Genomic DNA, 18254 nt, shown 5'->3' on the forward strand with positions numbered 1-18254 from the left:
GCAGGTATAAGGGTAGGTTTTACTTTCTCCATGCGTTTATCATCCTTAGTGTGCTTCAAGAACCCTTGTAATGCCTAGGTTTTTTAAAGCAAAGTTCATTTGTGTTTCCGTCTAGCAGCTTATTATCTGCCTATACACTTTCTCATATACTGTAGAACATAGGAGCTTTTACCTGAATCCCCATTCTGACTAACTTCTCTCGGTGGCCTTTTTAATTTTCATAGATTTATATTTATGTTTTGGAGTTGGAATGAACATGATTTTTTTTTTTAATGTACATTGATTTTAATAAATAAACTTTTTTTAATGCTTTCGAACTTTAGAAAAGTTTCAGCTTGAAAGAAATCCCCCAAAACAGGCAATATCGTTCTTTTTCTAGAGATTGCTTTGCCTTCCTCAGGGAAAGAGTAAGGACAGAAAGGAAGGAGTACGTATTTGAACCTCTAAGTCTTATAATGTTGGTTGTCTGAAGCAATCTCTTGCCTTACAGCCCTGGATCTTCCATGCAGTACCATGCTCCTCAATGTTTTTTTCTTTTGTGATCTCTTTTCATCCCACTGATACAAGAGCTTCTGACACAGTCCCCTTCACCAGCTTTGTAACCATCCCCAATAGTCAGCTCCCCAACTGATTTTGGTTCCATGTTATAGAAAATCTTGTGCTAAATGAATTTGTTAAACTGAAGAATCCCGCCTATACATCTTATTTTCTAAAGTTCCGACATAACTTCATTTACTAATACAGTATACTTTTTTTTCAGTAGCTCTGTGTTTGTAACTTTTACAAGGAACAAAGGTATATAGTTTACTGCATTAAGCATCATATTTCATCAATATGTTTCACGAAAGAAAACATTTAGTCAAAACTGGTCCAAGATGCAGAGATAGGTTTGGATTCAAACCCGATGATCACACAGATTTTTCTTGTGTTATCACACCAGATCTATTTACAGCGTTATGCTGAACTGTCCTTATCATTTAGCACTAACAGCTTCCAATTAGTGTACCAATGGTTTTAATTCTCTGCCTGCTGTCACCCACTGATCCTTTCCCAGGTAGTTGCTTTTCATCAGATTCATTGTTTGGTAACTTCAGCCAGTACCAAGTTTCCTAACATTGTATATATCATGGTTTCCGTGTAAGCTCCATAACGTCCAGACTTCCTGGCTTTTTGTGAAATATGTGGTGACTACACCAAGAACAAATCATACACTGAAAACCAAATTTACTGGTCTCATTTGTCTGGAACACTTCTCTCCCTGATCCCTTTATGATCTTCACAAATATTTGCGAAGGTAAAGCATGAAATCCAATGAAAGGGCTGGAGAAGATATAAAAAGAACAAGTTTGTCAGTTTAAAGCCTCACATCCAACAATGCACTATAAGCTGTCTGCACCATGTTTAAAATTGAAAGCAAGGGAGCAAAACATTCGGAACATACAGATAATAAAGAACAAAACAGACTATAAATGGGAGACAGCTGGAGACAGTAATTCTGAAACTATAATCTTCCTTGAGTATATCTAAAACAGAGCAATCATTTCTCTTCCTGACATTAGAAAAGCATAGCTCTGATTCACTGAAAATTCAGACTTTGTTCTGATCTTCTGTATGTAGGATTTAGTCCTTAGTGACACTGTAACTACTGACTGCATTAAGAATCACATAGACAGTTATTCTGCACACGTTATCAGAGGGTACTGAGGATAAACAAAAGTATCTCTGACCTATAAAAAGTGAAATGAAGGAGGAATGTTATCTGCACTATAACAGGAATAATTAGTTAGGAGATGTCATAGAAGCAGAGCATCCTTGTCAGACAGTGAGAAAAAAAAATCCTCCCAACTTGGCTTCAGCTTGTATTTTCCTCAGAAAAAAATTACTGAGCCCTATTCTGATCATTTTTGCATGAATATAAGCTGCACTGAGTTGAGCAGAATTATCCTGCTGTATTCTACCAGAAATATATTTGAATGGTCCTGTGTGAACCTGAAAATCCAGTGAGAAATGAGTTGGAAAGAAGACAGCAAGACAATCCGTTTTAGGGAGAACTGTGCTGGAATCTCCAGACTGCAAAACATGCTCGCGGTGCTTCAGCATCACTGAAGAAGACATGGTAACTTGGGCCTAAGTCCAAGGCAGCAGCAGCAGGAGGCATATTTGCTGGATGCTGAAGTGCAGATTTCATTCCCACAGATATGAAAATGGAAAGGAAACACGAAGCAGAAAGCCATGGGGTATGCAGGTGATATAAAGCACTTCAATAGGTAAAATTAGAGAGACTGATCTTTCAATACATGCAAGAAATAATCTTATCAGGACATACTTCTACTGAAGCATAAATTGTCAATCTTTTGATCTCTAGGTCAAATTATATTATGCTAATTTTATTCTGCCAGAAAACTGTATTTACTAAAATCCCATATGAGTGCACTATTATTTTTTCTTATTGTATATACTCTAAAGAATGGACATTTTTGTCTCTGTCTTGTCTTGATACAGTTGATCTATAAGCAGGAAAGCAAAAGACACTTGAAAGCAACAGTTCTATGCTAAATTAATAAAAAAAGATATGTAAATGGATACTCTTGCTGTAATTTTATAGCTACAAAAATTACAGGATACCACCCAGTGTTTATAGGAATCTAGGGGAATCTATAAACTTGGGATTATATAGGGCATTTCTCCAGCTCCATCTGTCATTGCAGAACGTCCTGAAGTCCTGATTACCAGGCCACTTGAGGATTCTTCAAGTGCTCTTGCGTTAAAAGCTATACTTCACAGTCCTTACTTGGTAGAGTGAGAAGTTGCATCAGCAAAAAAAGTTTTCTGATTTACACTGATAACTCGATTCATTTGCCTAAACATGAGGGTGTAGTACCATCTGAGGTATTTCAAGGTGCCTAAGACCTCTGCATGGAACTGGCAGAGACAATACAGGGCATACAGGTAACCAGTGTCCTTTTGGTCTCAGATTTCACTAGATCTCTATGTGTGGGCAACTGAATAAAACCCATGCACAGAGAAGTCTACATCTACTCAAGTTTCTCTTGACTTCCTTTAAGCATGGCTCAACCAGATGGAGCCCTGGAAGTTCTTCAGAACATTAACATTAAGGGAATAAACATCCAACATGAAAAAAAAACCCAAACAACCCACAACAACAAAATAACACCTAAACCACAAAACCTCACACTTTCATTGTTAGAATTAAAACATATGAATATGAAAAATTGAACTATTGAAAACATCCAGCTGTATATATCACCAAACAAGAGAAAAATGTGCTATGTGTATGGACACATAGAATATAAGACTCAGAGATCCACAGCATTCAGCCACTAGACAAACATATATGTAAGTCTAGACTTCAACATATATCATAATCGAAACACTTTGTGAAGACAAAACATGAATATAGTATTTCTTTACATAAATTGAATTATGATTTTGTGCAGACAGTAGATCCTTGTCGGCTTTGTAGATGGAATTTAAACAGAGAGATCTGAAACCCTTGTCCCAAACATTTTCCACCAGTGGAGCAAGTATAAAATACATTTAGGTCTGTGATTTCTTTGATTTTACTGATAAAACATTCATTTTTTTCAAAATACGTCAAATTCTAAGTGTGCTTTGGATCTAACCTCTTGGCCATAACATGCTTAGGTACCACCAACATTTGAAGAAACTCCATCCATTTATGGTGTGTACTTGTATGTATATATGTGTACATCTAAGCACGTGAAACTACACAAACTTGTTAGTCTCTGATTCGATCTCACGGACAGCTAGTGAACAGAATTAGAAATTAGGGCTTTCCCAGAGCTAAAGTTGATTATGTTTTTCTATCAACTTACCTAAGAAAACAAAGCAGATAGAATAATGTCCAATAGAAATTATAAGGAATTGTAATAATTTTACTTTTCATATTGCCTGTTCCTATCATTTATTCTCCTATGTGTAAGTTATACGTTCTGCAATTATTGCACTGTCTCACTCCTCACAGGCTGATTTCTTGCTGGTTGATTTATTTACCAAGAAATTACATGTCAGATTTTACACCTGGGGAATATCAGAAGTATCTCATGTTCAAATCATGACTCCTGGGCTGCAGGCATGCCAGATGACGTAGAAGACAAGTAGATTTGGACTCAGACAGATGTTAAATTAATTGACAAAATCTTTCAGAAAAATAAGAGAATCTCCACCCTCTGATGCACAGAGCACTATTGTGTAATTCTAAAATTTCGTCTCTAACATACAATACAAATATATATGCAAGCAGAATGAATCACATTATTTTCATATAGTGCTTTAAAAGTGAGCATGTGAGAGTGAATTTTAGTATCCCCATTCCAAGGCAATGAAGCTCTCCTGAACTTGATCACAGCAAAACCATTCTTGGAGTGAGAATGAGTTTGATTTTTATTTTCCTTGACATTGATTTTCATAGCCTTGTATTTTTCTGTACAAGTACCTCCAAAAATACTCAGGGAAATGGGGACATAGATGCATGACTAAGTGCCGTCATTTCCGTTTCATCACAATATTAATACTAATGTAAATTTTAAAAAAAGCTAAATCCTACTTGGTATAGGAATAGATTTAAAAAAAAAAAAGCCTGAAAAGAAACAACAAGAGATAAAGCTTGATTTCAATTCAGTATAATTTCTTTTATATTGGGCAATTGTATCCTAGAAATGCACACAGTTTTTCTACTTAATTTTTAAAAAAACATTAATGAAGTTGGTGAGTAGAACTGGGCCTAAAACCCAGTATCTCTGCTTGCATAAATAAAAAGGGATTAAGATGAAGCATCACCTCCTTTGACACAGATGTGGAAGAGATGGCTGAGGCTCGGGTAAACAGTGAAGCTGGGTGCGAGTATGTGAACACAGCAGCCAAGGAATATGACCGAGAGATTTAAAACTTTGATAGATGGGAATTAAAAAAATTAGAAAGAGAACAGAGGGAGAGAGAAAAAGAAAACCATAAATTAAGTAGAAAAAAAAAATATTCCAGATACTGTTGCAGTTATAGACTTTGGTTCTTAGACTAACAGTTCTTTAGTTTTTCATGTTGGATGTTGTTGCCTTTGAAGGCATTTGGGGTATCTGAGGTTATTTCTGAGGCAGGGTTTTAGAACCGACACTTCATTGTAATTAGAGCCCTTTCACATCTCTGTAATGCAATCAGTCAGGGTTATCAAGAAGTTTCTTTTTCCTCTTATAGTTGGAGATGAGCAGCTAAAAATTTGTTACTACTATGCTGTTAGGTGCTTTTATTTAATTACTATAAGGCATAGCTATTGTGTTTTGAAGAGATTTTGGAATGAAAGACAACAAAGAGGAAATAAAAACAATTAAGACTAAGGCAACAGAAAAAAACCCTACCACATTCTCTTTGCCTTTAAAAGCAGAAACAATACAAGTTGTCTCTAAATAATTCACGTGTGGTGCTGGGCCAGCTTCTCAGAAAGCAACATTTCCATTTTCATTTACAAGTTTCCCCAAATGTTTCATTAAAATTCAAAGGCTGCACTGGAAAACAAACTAAAGTACTTTCAGGTATGGAGGTTTGGGGTTTATTTTTTTTAGTTTTAAACAGGTTACCTTCTTCCCTTATCTTCTTTAGCAGCTGGTGCTTATAAATGAAACAATTTTTTAAAACTGCTGAATTCCAGAATTCTGATCGCTAAATAAAGGCTTGTGAGATGTGACACTGGTACATTCTGTCCTCCCATGGCCTTTCCTCTACTGTTCTGCCTCCTCTCTGGCTCAGTCTGTGGGACTTTATTGCAGAGCCTGATTTTTCTGGTGATGAAGAGATAATGGACCCTCTGAGAAATAAGACACCACATAATAATGGTCTGCTCAACAGAAGTAGTCCATTTTAATTTCATGGTTGTTGCATTATCCCACATGATTTCTCACAAGACATTACAGCAGAATCACAATAATGCCACCACTGGTACGTACATAAAGCAAAATTAACTTGAAAAGTGTTGTTCTTTTGAGTACTTTCTTTCTCTAGGCTGTATAAAGCATTAATTTATAATGATTGCATCTCCCATTTTTCTCTCTTTTTCTGGTACAAAAACATATTTATCCTGTGCACATGTATGCTCAAAGCTAAAGCTGAGGGGTTTTGTTTCAGCATAAGAAAAGGACCTGAGACCAAGTACAAAATAATCAGTGGCTAATATTCAATAGCAAAACATTTTGAAAGAATGACATTGAAAAGAAAAGGATATTCATGCATGAAAGAAAGAAAAAAAGAAAGATAAATTTTTAATAGGTTTTAGTAGTTTGGTTTTTTTAAAAAAAACATTTAAAAAATATTTTATTTCTTTGGTTGTTTCAGGAACTCTAACTGTAAATAGTTGATTCAGCATTTTGTTCAGATGATGCAGCTAAAATTCCGATTATCCTTTAAAAAAAGTCCTTTTTTTGTTTCTATCCTTATATGCAATTATGATAATAACAAGTGCACACACTGATACCTGCCTTAAAAACACACAGATGCCTGCTGCTGTTGTAGGCCTATGCAACTGTGTCATGAAACTTTTTTAAAGATCACTTTTGACATTTCTAGTTCGGTGGCTGTATTTTGTATTTCCAACAGAGCTCTAAAACCCAAGGCTCTTTTGACAGTGAACATGACCCTTTGCCATGCATGAAACATTTGTCTCTTTCTGTGTGCCAGTGGTAGAAGAATTTTGAATGTGCTGATGTGTGAGCTCAGTTATTGAACAGTATTATGAGTTATTAAAGTTTCAGGAAAACAAACAAACAAACAAAAAAAACCCACCACAAATACTTAATAGCTGTCTGTAAATAAATCATCAAAAACATCAGTTACCTAAAGCTCCATTTGAACTTGCATGTATTTGACTTAGTGCCATGTCTCTGCCAGCAGCCAGTAGTAGCAGATGCTTATCAAATACTGGAATGATAATCTCCTAAGATATCATCCCCCTTTCTAGGGATCTTAAAATCTGTGGACTTCCTGAATTTGACTTGTAGTCATATAGTCACTAACAGTTCTTGATAGACTTTAATGATTTTTTTCTAAATACTATCAAGGGGTTTTGAACTTCAAAGATATGAACACCTGCACAGCTGAGCATGTATTTGCTCTTCTAATCTCTCAACAGTACTGGCAACATTTTTAGCCATAAATGTTATGTGGAAAATACGACAAATAAGTAAATATATTACATACTCTTCATGAGAGACATTCTATGAGCAGAAGTAGAAGACATAACAATAATTTCACACATGCTGTGATTAGTCATTAGCACAAAGAGAAGGAATTTCATAACTGGGGTATACAAATAAATGGTGTAAGGACATCATTCTTATTGTAGATTCCTTGTACAACCCACCAGTTCAGACTGGGTGACTCTTCCTAGGGATTGGCACAGTGGAGACTGGAGCGAGTCCAAAGAAGGGCGACTAAACTGGTCAAGGAGCTGGAAAATAAAACTTATGAGGAGCGGCTGAGGGAGTTGGGGCTGTTTAGCCTGCAGAAGAGGAGGCTGAGGGGAGACCTGATTACAGCCTATAAATACTTGAGAAAAGATGGTGGGGAGGTGGGGGAAGGGCTCTTTACATTAGTGTTGGGTGATAGAACAAGAGGAAACGGGCATAAGCTTAGTCAGGGGAGATTCAGGTTGGATGTTAGGAAGTATTTCTTCTCTGAAAGGGTTGTCAGCCACTGGAATAGGCTGCCCAGGGAGGTGGTTGAGTCCCCATCCCTGGATGTGTTTAAGAATAGGGTGGATGATCTACTTAGCGATATGGTTTAATGGGGATTAGGGATGGTTGGACTCAATGATCTCTAAGGTCTTTTCCAACCTAGAAATCTATGAAATCTATGAAAAACCATGAAGCCTACTTCTGCCAGCAACAAAGCATTGTGAATTGAGTGGCAGAATCTTGTAGTAAATTTTAAGGCTTATATATTGTCTCATAAGGTGGGAAGTTCACTGGATTTATTTGTGTGACTTTTTCATTTATTGTGATAAACACTTCTACATTTTTTCAAGCATTGGTTCCTTCTATAGCCCCGTGTCTTGTCTTCCTCTTATTTTCAACACCCTCCACTGCTGGGCATTTACAGACCGTAAAAGACAAGAGAATGATTTTTTTCTTTCTTTTACATTTCTCCTACCACTTTGTGACATAATACCTCCCAGAGGTTTAGCTGGTACAGGAACTATTCACATCCTCCATTCATTTAAATTTTCCAGGTCCATTAAATGTCAAAATTCTCTAAAGATTAAAGAGACAAGACTTTTAAAGCAGGCTCCAGTTATGCCCACAAATCCCTCTGTCAGTGAAGGAGAAAAGGGGGACAAACTTGAGGGTAATTCAGAAACCTGCCTCGAATGGTCAATCTGTTTCTGGTTAATCTTTTGATGTGACAGTTGCATCACTTCACAGGAGTGAAGGCCAAATCATGTTTCTGCTTGCTGATTCTGGCAAACCATCTGTCAGCAGGCCAGACGTGCCACCTCCCCAGACACATCCCATGCTCTCGCTCTAGGCCTGTAAGAGGAAGAGCTCAGGAAATTTTTATCTTCTCATTCAGCCTAAGGAGAAGAAGATATTCAAAGTGCAAAATATACACTTTCAAATGCATTATAATAGGCATTTGAACTTAAAAGCTTCTTCAGAGCTAGCCTTTTATAACATGCTCTTAAATTTTACATTTTCTGGGATTTGTAGGGACTTTACAGTAGCGCCTGCAACATGGAATTCCTACAGCTTCGACTAAAATGGTGGGGGCTTTGAGAGTCTTGGGCCATTTGCTTAAGTGACATTGAGTCTGTTTCCTCCCTTTACCAGGCACACAGCAATAGATTTTATGTTAACATTCAGTAAACACAGTACAGCGGGTAAACACAAGCAACTAAAGTCTAGTGAAATATACCCCTGTGGTTCCACCAGATCTCCACTTCCAAGGTACTTTCTACGTTGATTTAGTATACTAAGATTAAAAAAAACGCCCACAACCTAGCAGAAGCGAGGAAAAAGTTTGGTATCGCTCACTGATCAAATCAACCTACATGCAAAGTGGTAGAAGAGCCACTAAAAATGAAAAAGTAAATAAAAGCAGTCATCTCTACCCAGGACATTGCTGGTGTGGTCATTGAAGTTTTCCATCCATGCCTTTCTTAGCTGCTGCAAGATCTGTCTGAAAGCTTATTCATCCAACCCTCGTTTAATCTCATCTCCCCTGTACACACACACACTTTTTCCCCTTTCTGTGTACACCAGACAGACACAATAAACCAGAGAATAATTTCTGGATCCATTTTTCTATGTCTCATTCAGACGTATTAGAATTTCAAACTAGTCCTTTACACGCATAGTGTCTAACATTTATAAGCAGAAACAAGTATGCATTTCTTAGATCTTGGTTTGTTAACTCCTTCTGAAACTCTTCAGCTTTATTGGATTCGAATAAGCCTAAGTAGTTCTATACAGACAGTACATTTTACCTGTTCAGAGTTTGTCTGTACTTAGAGCTCTAGTTTTATTAAAGAACATCTCAAATTTGCACGTAAGTCCTTCAACTCACTAAAATGGGCATAAACAGATTGTAATACTGTGATAAAATATAAAGGCGTGTGAGAGGAGTTAGAATGGTACCTCTCTTTTTGTAGAAAGTGGCATTAAATGCTTATCAGTGGTGTAACCAGTCCTACCACTTCATTTTTTTGTGATAGTCTTTCTTTAAAATTGTAAAACCAACAACAAAGTGAAATTAAGCTAGTTAAAAAGGTCTAGATGACAGCAAATTTATGTGGGTTGATATGTCACGAGAAGGATAATGCCTTGATATTCTTTGTCTTGTATCCCACTTGAAAATAGCTTCCAAATGAGGGTGTAGGTACCGCAATACCAATAGGCATCTGATTTCCTGGCATCTGAAGCCCAGTATGGAGGCCACAACTCTCACTTAGGTATCTATGTGAAATACAGAGCAGGGAGATGTAGAGGGTGATTAAATTAGTGCTTCTGGTAACTACTGAGTTTAAGGTTGGAGCCTGCATCTCACTATTCTGTGTTCAACACTTCCACTGTAGTCCTGCCAAAGCAGAAGTAGGCAACTGCTCCTGCACTGAGGTATGCCAAGTGATTACGAATATTTTAAAATCTTCCTCTAGTATTTTTTTTTTGTTTGGCTTCCATTTTAGCCTTGATAATTTCGCAGAATTTGGGGGGGGGGGGGGGGGAGCGATTAATTTAGCTCAGCAGCTCTAAGGCAGAGTTTTTCTCATCACACCTTTCAACTTTTTTTGTGTTGAGTCCTACCAAGTGAAAAGTCTTTAAACATAGGTCAAGTAATATTGTAGGTCCTTCTGTTGAAGTTTAGTACCTATGATCTTATGTTCAAAAAACAGGAGCCACTTTCTTTAAAATATCACAGCCAGAAACTTTAGTGGGGGGTATTTTTCCTGTTCCGATGCTCACATCCGCTTTTGTTTTATTCATTTGCTAAAGCATTCCACTGGGGTCAAGAGCCCCATATAGAATGTTCTCTTCACCATAGCAGAACTCAAACCCACACTCCCAAGGAACAGCTATAATCCCTGCAAGGAAGCACTCTATTCCTCCTGTTCAGGCTGTCACACTTTGCGTAAGAGAAATAATTAACTGGAGCATGAATGTCTAGGAAACTCTTCTGAGAGCAGGTCTTACACTGCCCTTCCTCCTCAGTGCAGGTTCTGTGTTTCTTTCAGTGATTAATGTAAAAAACATCCAGGCAGGAGTGTCTGGTATCCAAAAATCCTTACCCTCTCCCCCTTCCCCTTGTCTGGAATGCTTTAATGAGCCAGTCATGACCAAGCTATTTTATTTTCTTGCCAGCCCAAAGTATTAATTGTATGCACCCAACGGAAAAGTGTTGACTGCTCATCATTTTGCTTAGTTTAAATTTAATTTATGATAATTTTTCCTCCAGGTGGGGAGAATGAATTTTATCTTTCCCGAAAACCTGAATGCTTGATTCTAGTCAAAGTGTGGTCTTCAGATAAGCACAGTTTCTTACACTTCATCCTGAGGTGCCGAGTTGTGCAAGCGATGGAACTGAAGGACCTTTAATGTCTGAAAACAAAGGACTTACAGTGGCAGGGTTTCAGAATTGGGCAGCAGCGGAAAAACCTTTTGAGAATTAGTCTTTGGGATTAACCACACAAGTAACATCTAAGTATACTAGAAACGATCATTTCCATACCAGAGAGAGCCAGGTAGGATTCAGTGTGCTCCCTTCTTTCTCCAGAACAGCTGATGAGACTTGTTTTCCTTCTCTTTCCTTTTCATTGTTGTTTTTACTGTGATATTAAACTGAAAATGTGAGGTTTACATTCTATTTTAAGAACAGTGAAAACTAACTACACTTGTAGTCATTCATTTAGAAGGGAATTCTGTAGTCTGGAGGAAGATGCTCACAAAATTGTTTCTTACTCTTGTGTGTTTCACCCTTGAAGCTGGCAGCTTTGTTGTTTCTGAAGAAAGCTGACACAAAAGAAAGTTTTAACAGAATCAAAACCAGTTGTTTAGGGCTGGGGCCATGCCCAGACTTCCCTTACACAGTATTATAAACATGTGTTCAACCTTGATCATGCTGTTCTCCCCTTTCAGTCCTGCTCCTTAAGGCATAAGGAACATCAATTGAAACTTTGAATGGATGAGGACTACAGACAAAATTATTTCTAACCTTTGTTTATTGATGATACACAAAGACTTGTCAATATTATTAGTAGTAGATTATTTTTACAACTAACATATACCATGGATGATGTTGTTCTTCTATTCATGAGTGCACTCTGATTTTATCTTCATTGCTTTCAGATTGGTAACAAAAGCTGATGAATACTTACCATGCCTAATTATCAAGGTATGGATTATTCCGTACTATTCACAGTATGTCCCATGTTCTACAAATGACAAAATTATTATTAAATAAGAATGTGATGAATGACTAAACCAGTTCTTGTCTGAAATTTTAGAAGTTTGCAATAAAATCCATGCATAAGTGAAAATGTTCATGAGTACTTGGCAGCTGAGAGAGTATTTGTGAGTTACAAATAGCACAGCTCCAAGCTTCAAAGCAATCAAACCTCTAGGCACTGCTGTAGTGCAAACAATATGGTAGCAAGAAGGTATTTGCATCAGTGTCAGCCCAAGTAATAAAATTTTAGTGAATCAATGACTTGGGTCATTTCCTTAGCCAGAAACAGTCTTGTCCTCATCACACTTCTTAGGCATCTATAAGATGCACTCTTTTGATAAGTAACAAGCACTAGAAAATAAGTTACAGTGGAAGTCTTCCTGGAAGATCTCTTTACTTGATCATGATATAAAACTTAAAGACAAGGCTTGCACCTGTACAGGTGGACTTACTAACCCACATGCACAGGATTTAACCCAGTCATATACAATGTCCTGCCCACTTCTTCACTATATCCTGGTTTTGGTTGGCATTTCACCCATGGAAAGTCTGGGTGTGTAGTCTAGAAGAAAAGTGCACTGGGCTTTGGATAGATATGCAAATTGAAGAGGGGAACAGAAACCTGGTACAGACTGCAGTATACAATTGCAAGGAGGATGCTCGACTATTTTTTCCATCTTCAACAGAGCGAATTAAGAGACTCCAGTTTGCAAACAGAGACTGGAAAAATTAAAACTTTCAGCATAGAAATGCAGAGACAGGAATTAAACCCCACTCTTGCAAATCATTATCTTAACGCTTAAATTCTGCAGGAATATAACTACACAGAAGTTAATCAGCAGACATGTACAGCTGCCAATATAGCATGTACCAGGTATTAGTGACTTTGTTTACTTGAAAGGTCTGTGGTTAGATATTTGCAAATGGAAAATATTGAACAGTATATTATTTTGCTCAGGAATATTTTCATACACAAAAAAAAACCCTCACCTGAGAAACAGCATATGCCAAACATCCAGAAGAACAAAACTCAATACAGAGACGAACTATTGTATCAAAAAGGTTTTAAAAATAGTTAAACTAAAACACTTTCCTGAAAATGAGCAAAATAAGTGTAAAATCTGTGCACCTAATTCTTGATTAAGCAAGATTTTGGATCACTTACCTGCTCTTGAGTTTATTGAAACCAAAGGGTCACATTTACTTCCATAAAGTTAGTCAGGTAGTGTATATCTTCTTGAAGAGGATCTTGAGAACAAACCTCAGAAAATATAGAGAAATCTTCCTGTATACAATGGAAATTTTTTAAGCCATCTCTTCACTCTTCCAATTAAAAGATAAGGGCGAATAAGGAAGCAAATTCATTATAGCTGTTAAAGCAACATTTTATGTTTTTAACTTTGTACAATGTACTGTTAGAAAAATAGAATTTGCTTAAACCCAGATCGAGTTGTGCTTATTTATATAAGGAGGGAATTTAAACCTGGTGTCGTAAGTAAGAGTATGTAGTTTAGCTAATACACAGCACATGCTGCATTGTGTTTCTTGTAAAGATTTTATTTAGTGTTTCATAAAGCAGGGACTCACAGAAAAATACCCAAAGAATTGACATACCAAGCTTCTTTCCCTCAAACGCATTTTTGGTTTGTTTTTAAAGCAATTATATAAAGTGCTCTAATTGCTACTTACTTTAGGAAAGGTTTAGTTTCACAAAAACGCAGACTAGACCAAAGATATTTTGAGATACTTTAGAAAAACATGCAGCAATGCCAAACTGTTGCACCTATGTAGCATTTGGGGTTTTATGGGTTTTACCTCTTGCAGACAAGGGGGAGAAATACAAGTCTGCAGTCTTGGCAGTTGTTTCACTTTAGATGATGCATTCCATTTTATATAAATTTGTTACAGTAGTTAAGCAAAACAATGGTGCTTCTATTTCCAAGCCATGTTATTTTTTTTAACATGTACCAGAGCTGTCATGCAGGCGGCCTGTTCGCCTGCTCTGCGAGAAGGTTTTATATTCCGAAAAGCTCCCACCCCCTACTCCCTAATGGTGAAAATAAATCAATTTCTGCTGGTAGTTTCATTTCTTCTCCCCCCACCTTTCCCCCCCTCCCCTCCCCTCCCCATTTCCCTCTCCTTCCTTTGTGGGCCCCTCTCCACAATGCCATATGGCAGCTGAAGGAAGGGCAGAGCAATGATCTGCATTTTCAGCTCCTAACAAAAGATGCAATAGTGTCAAAGAGGCTCATGAATGCATGAGACATACACGCATAAAGAAGTGCCTCGAGTCCTGTCAGGAAGGACTAAAGAGAAGCCTGATAAACCTGACATCGCTTTAGAGCGAAGAAAGGCAGCAGTGCTTCTCTGGGTAGTTCATCTCGCTCCCATCCATCTCCGCTCACCCCCCCTCCTTCCCTCCCACCCCTCTGGTTCCATGCCAAAATCCCATTAGCTCCATTAATGACATGTGGTTCGAAGTAAAAGCGTGTGGCAGAACAAGAAAGGCACAAGATCAACCATCCCATCTATGCGTTTTTGATACATGTATCACGAGAGAGAAGTATTTCAGCAGGGGCCGTGTCAGCTCGGCGACGCGAACAGCAAAGAGAAAAAAATGCAGCAAGAGGCTGTAATCAGTTTCTCAGCTGTCCTGATTCATCTCCCTAAAGCCTTCACGTGTGAATAGATGAAACTTAATTTTGACAAAGTTTCCAGCGTTCGCGTTGGAATTGCAGCTCGGGCTTCATCTGCCCCTTGCCCTCCCTGAGGCTTTAAGCCGTTTAAATACACTCTGGATCGGCATTGTGCAACAGAATGAGCACACCCTGCACCACCTCAACCACTTACTTGGGATTTCCTTAGTTAAACAAAAAAAGGCACAACCACGTTCTTCTTTAAGGGTGCGGAGCTCCGAAGCTCAGACACTTGGCATTTCAATATGCAGAAGGTGTTTTCTCCTGGAGTATGTTTAAAGGCTGCCTACAATAAGGTTTGCTTTATCTCTTAATTATTTAGACCTAGCATGCTTGTCACTTGATATGCTTGTGTGATATTTCTAAAAGCAGACATTTTAACAGGAAAAGAAAATAAATCTCCTCTCAAACTGAAATGAATCCTAACTTTGGCAAGCAAGGTGGTGTCAAATGAATCCTAACTTTGGCAAGCAAGGTGGTGTCTGTTATATTTACAAGACAACACCTTATTTTATTACAACAAAGTTGTAGAAAAGCACAGGAGTATTAATTGGCTATATAATAACTATCCTTGTGCCTCAGGATGCTTCTGCTTAGTCCACTGATAGCCAACAAACAGTTAAATTTCACACTGAAGTCAGCAAGATTTGCCACAGTCTTAGTGCCATTTTAAATAACAATAAAAAATTTTAATAAGTATATTTTTAAAAGCACCTGAATCGATTCCAGAGGTATAAATTCAATCTTTCAACATCTGCACATGCATTTCTGATTAACCCAAAACAACTCAGAAAATAACTGTGGACCTGTAGCAGTCTCTAGGGCAAAAGTGTAAAGTTGAGAGTTTCTATTGGATTTAGCTGCACTTAAAGCCTGGCTGGATTTGTTGGTGATGGCAACCACCCTTTAAACCCATAACCGTCAGTCTGAGCAGAACTGCAGCAAAATAAGTCAGCTATTCAACACTTTTCTCTTCAAGAACATCTGTTTACGTAGCTGCTGTCCACTCAACAGGGTGTGGATGTTTTATCAGCAACAGAGCAGTTGGGGCTGCTTGAGGATCCAGAAATCTATCTTCTTCCCCCCACACCCCTCTAACTATCAGCCTTGTACAGTTTCCTTTCAAAATTTTTTTAAAGATCAAGTTATGGTGAATCTAAGCACGATTGCAAACACCAGGTAAAGCAAAAAAAAAACCCCGCCAAACCCCCAAAACCCAGAATCCTGGATACGAAGCTGTTTAATATTTTGTTTGGAAATGCCAATAATCCCTGCAATTTTAAAGATCCAGGTGGCTTTGAATTCTAGAATCATCAGTGCTCTTGTGGACATCAGCCATGCAGTAACTGATTTCATCTTGAATTCTGCCAAAATCTAAATATCTCTCTGAAAATTAGCCACGTTTCCTTGTTCCTATATCTGGACTTCATTCAGGTAAAGACTGGTGATTTTCTTGGGATGTGAAGCTACTTGTTCTCCGTTATACCAGTTCAATGACATCCTAGGTGCATCATTAGATACAGCACACCAGAGAGAGAAGACAAGTAGACCCTTCTGAGCGAGGTTACCAAGACTGTGCAGTTAACTCATGCTATTTCTATTCTCACACTATTGGGCAGAGTGCTTACAAATGAAAATATATGAGCACTCTGGGATATGGGAGTATGGGCACATCTCTAGTCATAAGAAAACCGTGCTTTTTCCCAAAAAGTCCTTCTCTCTTCCTAGTGCAGTAGCCTTTGCTTACCCGGATTTCATCCCGAGGCAGTGCTTGGCACTGTACAGTCCTTAGACCATCCTCAACCTATAGCCCGTCTCAGTTACCCCTCAGCTGTGTCAGAAGTTAAGGTCCTGCCATGTTTGGGGATGTAACTTGGTCGATACTATGTCTGGTATGTGCAGACTGTGGCAGCACATCCATCTTGGCTGAGGGACTCGAGGCAATACTCTTAGCCGTATGCGTTCACGTCTTTGTGGGTGCATCAGTCATGGTGACTCACTGGCTACCGACTAGAAACTTCTATACTCATCGCAGTGAACGCACCTGTGGTTTGGGATTTAGCCCATCCCTTCCTTCATTGCCTGCTTTGTTCTATATAAAACAGACCAGTGCATTTTGGGAAATGCCTATGACCACTTTTTAAGAGCACAGAGGATAACCTGTACTTACCTTTCCTTTTACCAGACAGCATAATTGAGGCCCATTATTTCGGAACACAGAAAAAAATTTTGTGGTTGTAGAGATTATATGCAGAAAAAATACTTGGTATATTTTTTTTCTATAAGCACTAGTTAAAACTGGAAATATTTTGATGGAGAGGTAGATAATCTCTTGACCTAACATAGGTGTGCTAATACGTCCTGTCGCCACAATAGCAACATCTCTTTTGGATTAGAGGTCTTGTTTTAACACCCAAAACACCAAGGCTACTAGCGTAAAATCAAAAGGCACTTTATTATTCTGATGGAAATTACTTATTTTTTATGCTGATCAAAACAGAAAAACTCATGCCAGTCTTTGCAATATAGAATAATGTTCCTTTTGATAACACCCATCTTTATCTCCTTTGATCAGAGACAGACAAAAGGCATTAAGGTCAAGAGAAGGCAGATTCAACATTTCCCCAATAATCTGGACAGTGATGAACCCAAGCGGTTCACCTAAGTGACACCCAAGCAAGACCATATTTTTTTTTTCTTTTCATAGTTCTTTCCAACACCTTAAGTCTTCAGATTTGGTCCCTGAGGGTAAAACGCTTTTTGCCAAGCTGTAGCAGGGAAGCATGAAATACCTAACTTCTTCCTCATTGCATGGATTAGCTGAGCTCGAGTGAGGCTTGAGCGTGAAGTGATTTAAAAGAGAGGTTCATTGCCTGGTCTAATAGCCACTTGATGGGAACTATCAGCAAGAGAGTAAGATGGGGCAAATACCAAGGGGTTTAAGTTTTGGATTAGAAGAACTTTCTTGCAATAGATTTTCCCTCCTCTTAGTCATAATTTCATCTACCAGGCTTGAAATTGCAAGTATGGCACCTCAGGTCTATCTGGCTGTAGCAATTTTTTCCTAGCTAGTAACAGATTCATTTCTGTTAAAATTCTATTACTCCCAGCTATTTCTCTCCAGGATTGTAACAATTCTTCTGAAAACAGATCAGCAGCTTTGGTATAATCTTACTCCCTATAACTGGAACAAGGTCCACTTCTAGTAAATCCTGCAACTAGATGTGACAAGAATAGAAAACGTCTTTTCATTTCCTCCCTGCCACCAAGACAGGTAGTAATGAAAGACATTTTGAAGTTTTCTGATTCCAGATGTGGTGTTAATTACCAGCCCTCAGTGAAAGAATGCAGCTAACGTTATAAACATTTTTCCCTGCAGCTTTGACATTAAGCAGGGACAGCACAGGAGGGGTCATTTCTCATGTGTGAGGTTGACAAATAAAGGAAGTTAGTGTGGAATAAACATGTAGATTCTAATAGATTAATTAAAAGGGCATTTTCATTATCTTTGATGTTTATGAAACAGACCTCGTGTTTAGATAAATTAAAACCAGGGTATATACTATAAATTATGCAGATAGACTTGAAATGTTA

The sequence above is a fragment of the Tauraco erythrolophus genome, chromosome 5 (genome assembly GCF_009769465.1).
Source record: "Tauraco erythrolophus isolate bTauEry1 chromosome 5, bTauEry1.pri, whole genome shotgun sequence".
Classification (NCBI taxonomy): Eukaryota; Metazoa; Chordata; class Aves; order Musophagiformes; family Musophagidae; genus Tauraco; species Tauraco erythrolophus.